The sequence below is a fragment of the Xyrauchen texanus genome, chromosome 13 (genome assembly GCF_025860055.1).
Source record: "Xyrauchen texanus isolate HMW12.3.18 chromosome 13, RBS_HiC_50CHRs, whole genome shotgun sequence".
NCBI lineage: Eukaryota > Metazoa > Chordata > Actinopteri > Cypriniformes > Catostomidae > Xyrauchen > Xyrauchen texanus.
Window position 1 is genome coordinate 33,928,455 of NC_068288.1, and position 11,017 is coordinate 33,939,471.

An 11,017-nucleotide genomic window follows, 5' to 3' on the forward strand; every position below is an offset into this window, starting at 1 on the left:
CATTTGCCCACACTCATCCGGAATCCAAGCCTAGAGGGCATTCATCTTTTTTAAGACATAACCTTAAGCTTCACTTGCATTCCATTGGAGGTATTCACAACGTTTGGGTTTTTATTAGGTTTTATTTTGTTAAATGAAAAAAATAAAATTGTCATTACTTACTCTGTAGATTTTCTTTGAGGGCAGGCTTCAACTTGTGCAGGAAACAAAGGTTACATTCTGGACAATGCTGGTGTATGTAGTGTCTTGATCAGGACAAGATGAATGCTGATAGGTTAGTCAGCTGTTTCACCAAGTTAGCTTTTGGGGTTGGCAGGTGCTGTAGTACAGTGTTGTTCTGTTTCACACGTTAATATAATCTTTAAATTAAATAAAGGTATTTGCTCTGCTGTCCATGATAGAGGGTGTGAGCATAAGACTGATCTATATACACCCCTATGGTCTACTTAATTAATGAATAGAAATAAATGGAAATAAAGGTAGAGCTTGGGTGGTGGAGGGATGCTGGAAGAATGGTTACAAAAATTAAGCAGCCAACGATGCAAAATGCCATATAAAGGAAGCGGAAACCAGTTTGCCATTGTTGCAAGAGTTCCATCTGGCAGAACATGGCTTTAATTTTTAATAATGATGTGACAGTGATGTCAATGTAATCTCATTAAAAACACAGTCATGATGCATGCACAGAACACATGTTCTAGTTTATAAAAAAAGGTTTGTGTGTATGTGAGTGTGAGAAATTTAGAAATTGGGGGTGCACTGACACCCACAACCCACGCACACACACATTCCTTAGGACAGGAATGGGAAACATCCTGATTCAGTGTCAGTTGAGATACTGAAAAAAAAGAAAGTGAGACACTTTCAAACAAGATCGTGAAGGATCATGTATCTCTCCATTCGACAGCTAACTTTAGTGAATGTGATGGGTGATAATGAGACTGCAGTAAGCCTTGGACATGTTTTAACTGCTTAAACAGCACACTAGAAGGTAAATGGGAGCCTCCATACACCTGGTAACATTTTCAGGTCACTAATATTTCAGGGCATGCTTGTTCATTTTTCATGGGGCCCATAGGACTGAACACTTTAAAGGTGCACTCAGTAATTCTAATCCAATACACTTTTTGTGAATAACTCCTCACAGTCTTCTAGTTCTCCGTTCTGTGGGTGGGCTGAAAAAAAATCTAGTATTTGTACACAACCCTCCCTTATGCTAAAAATGTCCTTATATATTAAGGATCAATATATTAAATTATTTTCAGTATATTCATAATTATATAGAATACATTGTGTATTATAATTCACACAATATATTCAGAAGTTGCTTTTTTCTTTTCGATAGGTGGGTAACATACATTTTGCTTCGTTTCACCGAACTATATATGTTGTTGTTGTGATGTTAGATTTAGTAGCAGGAGAGTTGTGAGTGTCTGGTGCTGGTGTGCATAAAACCGTCTCGTGTGCATGAATTTGAGGGGCGGAGCTTCCAAAGGAGCACTGAAGGGAGGGGTGTGTTTGTTTTGGCAGTTGAGTTCAAATATCAACAGTGTTTCTCAAGAATCGCTGAGTGCTCAGGAAAAGTGAGTTCTATGAGCTTTACTGTAATTTGAATTACTGAAAAGATACTGAGGTTCTGAATAGAGATACGTGCAGAGCATCATTAGCATTGTAGTGGGATCAAATGGGGCATGGCAAGAAAGCATGATTGCAAATGTTCACAAAGTTTAATATGAGTTTAAGAAATATTTAAAGGTTTAGTTCACCCAAACATTTTCATTCTCATCATTTACTCACCCTCTTGCCATCCCAGACTTGTGTGACTTTCTTCTGCTGAACACAACAGAAGATTTTTAGAAGAATTCTTTTGATTAATACAATGTTAGTGAATGGGTGCCAAGATTTTGAAGCTCAAAAATCCAGGTAAAGGGCAAAATAAAAGTATTCCAGAAGACTCTGGTGGTTAATTCCATATATTCAGAAGGTGTGGGTGAGAAACAGACCAATATTTAAGTAATTTTTTACTTTAATTATTTTCCCTCCTCAGTCAATTTCCACTTTACATTCACTTTCTCATTCTACTTCGGTTTTTGGTGATTCACATCATTCTTGCACATTGCCCCCTAATGGTCAGGGAGGAGAATTCATGACAAAAAATTACTTTAAATATTGATCTGTTTCTCACCCACACCTATCATATCATGTCTGAACACATGGATTTAACCACTGGAGTTGTATGAGCATTACTTCAGCATTAATGGGATAGTTCACCCAAACACTTTTCTAGCTTTCTTCTCAGTCACCTTATTCACTTTCATTGCATTTTTCCTCTCAGTAAATGTGAATGGTGAGTGAGGCCATCAATCCCTGACATTCTACCAAAATCTTCTTTTTTGTTGCAAGCAAGAAAGTCATTATGGTTTGAAATGACATGTGTGTGAATAAATGATGACAGAATTTGTATTTAGTATTTGGGTGAACTAACCCTTTAAACAACTTATAGGTTATATTCTATTAGACAAATGGGGGAATTTTTGGGGGGGTTTATTGCAACCACTCCACCCTACAACACATGGCAGTGAAACATTAGTCACACACACACATGCTGGTACACACAACTTACACATGCCGTACATGTGTACACACATATTCTGAGGTGGTTACAGGGCAGATGGTTTTAAGGGAGCTGATAAATCACCCAACGTTCCTAAGTGTGAAGAGAAAATGCTCCAGTAAGTGGGTTTTGAGTGACTTGACACTGATATTGTTAATGAGTTTTTTTTAACTGCCATGCAATCTTAAATAACCAAAGCACTTATTCTAAAATCTAGGGGGTAAAATCAGCTTTGGCTAAAACAATCTAGCTTTCCAAAGCTACATCATTCTCTCATTTTTCACGCTGATGAAAATGAAAGATTAATCATGCTATAGAACTACATGATAATCAAAATGTTAAAATGACACCAATTAAATATGCTACGCAACATGTTAAATTCATATATTCTGCTTAACCATTCTGCTGTGCTAATATTCTGTCCATTAATACTTGTCAAGCTGTCATTTTTCTCCTGGACTAGTGGTATTTTGAGTGCATAGGAAGCTTAAAATGTTATTTTAGACACGTGTGTTTCTTTCATTTTTCACATACACCCACTGCTCCCAGCTATCTCTATCAACATGTCATCTTCCCATTTAGCTAACAGCGCAGAGGGTCATGGGTCTTTTGAAAAATTCCTAGTACTTCCCAAGATGGAATTACAAAGAACTACTCTCAGATCCTCATGGAATCTGGTTTGTAGATTCATATGTAATTGTTTGGTCAAGCCACCTTTTGCAGCAATAACTGCTTTAAGTCTTTTGAGGTGCACATGTACCAGCTTTGCACACAGTGACAAAGTGATTTTGGCCCATTCTTCTTGGCAGATTTGCTCCAGGTTGTTCAGATCGGTTGAGTGATGCTTGTGGACTGCAATTTTCAAATTTTGACTGGTCCACTTTAGGACATTTATCTTTTTGTTCTTGAGCCACTCCAATGTTGCTTTTGCCTTGTGCTTGGGATCATTGTCATGCTGAAAGTGGAATTTGCTGAAAGCAGGTTCTCTTGTAGTATTTCCCTATATTTTTCTCCATCCAGTCTTCCTTCAATTCTAACAAGATGCCCAGTTCCTGCTGATGAGAAGCATCCCAGCAGCATGATGCTGCCACCACCATACTTCACCTCTTCACATACTTAACACGGATGGTGTGTCATGAGGCATAGGAAGTGTTAGGTTTGCGCCACACATAGCGCTTTGTGTTTTGGCCAAAAAGATCTATCTTGGTCTCATCTGACCACAAAACCTTCTTACACATCACAGCTGGGTCACTCACATCCTTTCAGATTATATACATTTTGAGTAACAGCTTCTTTCTTGCCACCCTCCCATACAGGCCTGTGTTATGCAGTGCTCTTGATATGGTTGACTGGTGCACCATTTCTCCACTCCCAGCCACTGAATTCTGTAGCTCCTTCAAAGTGATTGTTGACCTCTCTGTGGCTTCTCTCACAAGTCTCCTTTTTGTTAGAGCACTGAGTTTTGAGGGATGGCATTTTCTTGGCAGTGCTGGGTGGTGTGGTGCAGCTTCCACTTCCTGATTATTGATCCAACTGTGCTCACTTGGATATTCAAACATTTGGATATTATTTTGTACCCTTTCCCTAATCTGTGTATTTTTGCTACTATATCTCTAACTTCTGTGGAATGCTCTTTGGTCTTAATTTTCCTTCAGATTCACAGACTGACCATTGATCCTTCAACAATGGGGTTTTTATCTAGAAAATATGATTTCAACATTGATGATTCACAGGTGGATGCCAATGGTAAAGTAATTGGGTCCTCGTTAGGGCAATTTATTCCATCAGTGTAACCTGGCAGCTTCCACAGCACAGGCGTTGAATACTTTTACAAGGCACTGTGTATATATATATATTGCAAGGATGCAATACAGCCTGTCCCTCCAGCCGAGATGGAGAAGGGATTCTACAGCCCTTACTTCATCGTACCCAAGAAAGGCGGTCTGTTGCGGCCAATCTTGGACCTGCGAGTTCTGAGCCGGGCCTTACACAGACTCCCGTTCAAGATGCTGACGCAGATACGTATTCTGATGTTAGTCCGGCATCAAGATTGGTTCGTGGCGGTAGACCTGAAGGATGTGTACATTCACATCTCAATATTACCCCACATTCGATGGCCAGGTGTATCAGTACAAGGTTCTCCCCTTCGGTCTGTCCCTGTCCCCTCGCATCTTCATGAAAGTTCAGAGGCAGCTCTTGCCCCATTAAGGCATGTGGGCATTTGCATACTCAACTACCTCGATGACTGGCTCAGGGACCGGGCACATACCGTGTGACACTCACCCCTTCCTGCCGTCACTTATTCAGCCCTTGGACAGACCTCTGTTCTTCTACAGGCAAGAGTCCCCCTACAGCAGGTGTTCAGACATTTCGTAGTTACTACGGATGCCTCCCAGTTGAGCTGGGGCACCATTTGCAATGGGCAAGCAGCCACTGGCTGTATTTCATGCCCTGTGCTGATTTCAGCCATTGATCCCTGACAAGCATGTGTTGATTCGCTCAGACAACACAGCGACAGTAGCGTATATAAATATAAAGGGCAGTGTTCACTTTCGTTGCATGTTGCAACTTGCCTGCCATCTCCTCCTTTGGAGTCAGCAGTGGCTGAGGTTGCTGCACGCCACTCATATCCCGGGCAACATAAACACCACAGCGGATGCGCTGTCATGACAGGTAACACTCAGTGGAGAGTGGAGTCTCCATCCTGAGGTGGTCCAGCTGATTTGGGCTCGATTCGATAGAGCACAGGTAGATCTGTTCGACTCCCAAGATTCCACCCACTGCCCGCTCTGGTACTCTCTGACGGAAGCCCCCTCGGCATAGACTTGCTGGCACACAGCTGGCCCCGGGGGCTGCGCATGTACGCATTTCCCCCAGCGAGCCTACTTGCACAAGTCCTGTGCAAGGTCAGGGAGGATGAGGAACCTCTGGAACCTCCATGTCTGGCCCTTGGATGGGATGCAGAATATCTAAACGTTCTACCACCAGCTGTCGTAGACATGATCACTCAAGCCAGAGCTTCCTCTACCAGGCTTTATGCCCCAAAAGGGCACTTATTTGCAAATATTCCTGATCTGAAGACCAGGAGAGGTGCACAGTTGGGTCAGTGCTCCCTTTCCTGCAGGAGAGGCTGGAGGGGGGCTGTCTCCCTCCACCTTGAAGGTCTATATAGCCGACGTAGCGGCTCACCACGATGCAGTGGACGTTAAGTTGTTTGGGAAGCACGACCTGATCATCAGGTTCCTTAGTGGCGCCCGGAGGCTGAACCCTCCTAATGCCCCTCATGGGATCTCTCCATTGTCCTCTCTGAGCCTTCGGGGAGCCCCGTTTGAGCCGCTAGAATCAGTCAAGCTAAAGATCCTCTTTGAAGACGGCCCTCCTGTTCGCGTTCACATCCATCAAGAGGGTTGGGGACCTGCAAGAGTCATCTGTCTGCGAACCTTGCCTGGGGTCTGGTCCAGCAGACTCTCACGTCATCCTGAGACCCCGACCGGGGTACGTGCCCAAGGTTGCTACAACACCGAATCAGGGATCGGGTAGTGAACACACAAGCGTTGCCCCAAGAGGACGCAGACCCAGCCTTAGCGTTGCTGTGTCCAGTGCGTGTGTTGCACACCTACTTGGATCACACGCAGAGCTTTAGACACTCTTAGCAGCTCTTTATCTTCTTTGGTGGACAGCGGAAAGCCTTCCGGGTTCGAGCACACTCTACAAGGAGTGTGGCATCCTGTTGGCACTGGCCATGGCACCTCTATAGCAGACATCTGCAGAGCGGCGGGCTGGGCAACACCCAATCTCCAGGTTGAGCCAGTCTCGTTCCGTGTTTTGACAGGTCCAAACACGTAGAATTCGGTAATACGGTACAGCTGGCCAGTTGTATCGTTTTCACATAGTGTCTTTCCCCCCCCCTGAGGCGTAGACGTGTGCACTAATCCCCCTGTTAAGTCCACAAGTCATGGACCTTGGGTGTTCTTACTCCCAAACCCTCTGGCTCCGAATTCAGTGGAGGAAGTTCACAGGCACCAAGACCCACTGCAGGCACCAACTTGCCTGTACTGGAACAGGTGCTCCACAGTTTCTGATTACTGCAATAATTCCTGTGAGATTTTTTCTGCAGTACGGTCCCCCTGTCGATGGACCCACGTCTCCCTTGGACAGAGCTCCCTCTGCCCACCGGTCGCTGTGTTTGTAGAGCTCCTCCCCGTCGAGGTAGGACCTACCACTGCGCCAGTCCCATATGTGGCTGTAAGCCCATGTAACGTATTTGCCACATGTGAACCTCCCCTGCTGGGCAGGATGTGGTCTCCGCAGGGTCTTTTCCCCCTGAAAGAATAGGATTGGAAAAGAATACCTTGTTGCCTTGTGTGTTATAGCATTAGATGGCCCCAGCCACAAACAATGTTTCAAACACTGAAAGCTGTAATTTTTTGCCATTTTTTACCTAATATTGACATTAAGACATGCCGGTCTATTGCATACTGTAGCAACTCAAAAATAAACATACAGACAATGTTAAGCTTAATTTAATATACCAAATAGCTTTCAGCTGTGTTTGGAAAAAGTGTTGGATTGATGGCTGCTGGAAATGGGGCCTGTGTAGATTTGATCAAAAATGACTTTTTTTGAAATAGTGATGTGCAGTTTTTTACATCAGTAATTTCCTGATTATACTTTGTTATCAGTTAAATGCCACGTTGGTGAATTAAAGTACAAATTTCCTTCCAAAACAGCGAAATCTGTAAATGTTTTCAATCTTTCGGCCGCCAATATGTATTGGTATGTATTAGTTGTGCCTCTACAAGCTACACAGCATTCACAGATGCCCTGTGTTTGTTTGTGTCCTATACAATGATTAATCAAGAGCTGATTCAATGTGCGTCTTTATTAACCCATACTCCATTAATAACTGCCCGTGAACCGGGGCCAATACGTCACAACAGGATGCAAACCACATATGGCATTTTACCGTAACATCTCCCTTTCTTTACAACGTTGCCACACTTCAATAAGAACCCCCTCCATTAATTAACAACCCGAACATGAGTGGTTACTAGACCAACTTATGCTGTGCATTACCAAAACTGAACTGTATTACTGGTGCGTTAGTCTGTCTACACCACTAAGGGAAAATCACAAGTCCAGTCTCTGTGGTGGACGTGAATGACGGCCGCTGCGCGTAATGATCAGGGTTTCGCGCTGGGCAGGCATATTACTCACTGACAGCTTTTGTCCTTGAACTTGCTCTGGCACATATTCCGTGTTGTCCGATGTGTCGCCCTCTCTGATTGCTGTTTCACCATCGCTGGCTACCGAGCCCTGACTAATCCCTGCTCCTTGGTGATTAAACTGGGCGGAGCGCTCAGCCCTTCGCAAATCCACATGGTTGCGCCTGTATAATGTGCCATCCACATCCACCACATAAGACTGCGGATTCACTTTTCCCAGACACTGGCCTCTCCGCCACCGTCCCGTGCGGTCTCCAGGCAGTGGTTTCATTCTGATGTGTTCACCGACATTAAGCTCTGGCAGGTCTTTTGCTCTGGTTATACGGCTCATAACGTTACAAGTTGCTCCCGTGTCTAGCTGACAGGCCTGCTTTATTTTATTAAGCGTCAGGTTAACAAACCATCTTGGTCTGGGGCACTTTACTGTGTCAGTGCATTCCTCAGCAGCGAAAAGTCGACCCTCGCTGTAGGGCCCTTGCACGTCCTGACCATCATCCATCATTACATTCACTCTGCCGGACCTGTCTGCAAATCTGACGCGCCCTACACACTTTTGCGAAATGATTCAATACACCACATGATCGACAGGTCTTTCCATATGCGGGGCACTGTTCTCTGCCTTTCTTGTGACCACCCCCACAATACTTGCACTTCACAGTTCTGATCGTTTGCTCATTATTCATTTCACCATCCCTGCGTTTCAGCCTTTGTGCTTGTGCGTTATTCACAGTGTCACTGACTGTGTTGTCAATAACTTTAGCTCGTTGTTCCGTCGATTCTGCCAGTCGGCATATTTCGACAGACTGTGACAAAGTTAGCTGACGTTCACGCAACATGCGCCGCCTCGTGTTCTCATTGGCAATGCCCAGGACAAGTCTATTGCGAATCATTTCATCTTTGAGCTCCCTGTATTCACAGGTCGATGCTCGTTCCCGCAGCCTCATGAGAAAGTTGTCTATAGGCTCGTCCACCTCCTACTTGCAACAACAGAACATATATCTTTCGTAGATCACATTTTTCGCAGGCTTGAAATAATCTCCCAATGCATCAAGTATGAATTTCGGATCCTTCGTTTGTTCCTTGTTCAACACAATATTATGACTGTAGATATGCCGACATTCATTACCCATTAATCGCCTCAGCGCTGCCGCTCTCACCTCTTTGGGCTTCTCACTTAGCCCGGTAGCTAGCTCATAGTCCTCGAATTCCCCTCTGAAATTGTCCCAATTTTTGGATATGTCTCCTGACATCCGCATGCCCTCAGGGGCAGGAATGCTGTTTAAAGCCATGTTCAGGATCTAGTGTTCACTTCTGACACCATGTTTGTGTCCTATGCAATGAACAATCAAGAGCTGATTCAATGTGCGTCTTTATTAACCCATACTCCATTAATAACTGCCCGCGAACCGGGGCCAATACGTCACAACAGGATGCAAACCATATATGGCATTTTACCGTAACAGTGTTCACTGTAGACGGTGTGTGTGTGTGTGTGTGTGTGTGTGTGAGCGTGTATTATCACTTTGTGGGGACCAAATGTCCCCATAAGGATAGTAAAACCCAAAATGTTTGACCTTGTGGGGACATTTTGTCGGTCCCCATGAGGAAAACAGCTTATAAATCATACTAAATTATGTTTTTTGAAAATGTAAAAATGCAGAAAGTTTTCTGTGAGGGTTAGGTTTAGGGGTAGGGTTAGGTTTAGGGGATATAATATAAAGTTTGTACAGTATAAAAACCATTATGTCTATGGAAAGTCCCCATAAAACATGGAAACACAACATGTGTGTGTGTGTGTGTGTGTGTGTGTGTGTGTGTGTGTGTTTATCACTTTGTGGGGACCAAATGTCACCATAAGGATAGTAAAACCCGAAATGTTTGACGTTGTAGGGACAATTTGTCGGTCCCCATGAGGAAAACAGCTTATAAATCATACTAAATTATGTTTTTTGAAAGTGTAAAAATGCAGAAAGTTTTCTGTGAGGGTTAGGTTTAGGAGATAGAATATAAAGTTTGTACAGTATAAAAACCATTATGTCTATGGAAAGTCCCAATAAAACATGGAAACCCAACGAGTCTGTGTGTGTGTGTGTGTGTGTGTGTGTGTGTGTGTGTGTGTGTGTGTGTGTGTGTGTGTGTGTGTGTGTGTGTGTGTGTGTCAGAAAAGAGAGTGATGAGAGGATTATTTGGTTGATTGGTTACCATATTATTTATTTATATATAAATAATTCCACACTTGCACCAGTATATATCTGTAATTATAATTTGTGTGGAACAATATTGCTCCATACACAGCCACACATACATTTGTGGAAAATTATAGGCACAAAGTACCAAAAGATGTGAATGAAAAGATTAAAGGAAATCAAGTGTTGTTTTTCATTTAGTCAAGCAAAACCTTGGTGGACAGTGGGCTGGGATAGGTTAGGTTAGGTTAGGTTGTTATACTTTACGGTCCCCTAAGGGTATTGAGTGTTCACATTTTTTCTACATTCTTTTTACAACTTACATTTCTAAATCAGAGTCAAATCCTTGAGCCTTTAAGTGTGTGCAAACCATAAGTACTTACTAATATGTTAATATGTATAGGATTAAGGCAATTTAGGGTCAGTGCAACAAAGCAAAACTGATTTAAAGACCTTGAATAATCTGCACTGAATAATAATTCAAAATAAGTCCAGGAAAATTCAAAGAGTGAATAAGAAAGTAAATAAGATACATTTTAATTTCATGCTGACCCTTACTTCTATCCAGTGGTCTTAGTAACTCTAAAATCACCAAAGTATTACCTCCAGGGATAATATTGCTTATAGAAATCGTATAATCGACTACTCTGTCAAAATCAGATACTAGACATATGTTCTTAATACATCCCTTCATTGCTGGAGGTTGGAAATACACAACGTTTTTTTTATTATCACTGCTAGCGGGTGTGTGGATGAGATGAGAGTTTGTTGATGTTTATTGATGCTCTCAAAGTTTCATGGTGTGCATGTCTCAGACTGCTTATGTTTATATGTATCTACCACTAATTGCAGAATAGGTTGGCTTGATGTCTCTCCAACACAGTGATATAAAAAAGTTCTTAGCAAAACACATTGTATTGCAGATTTGTGTAAATGTGTGGAGTGAGTAAAAACAAAAAAAGAAGCAGTGATCAAAAGAACAAATTTGTGGG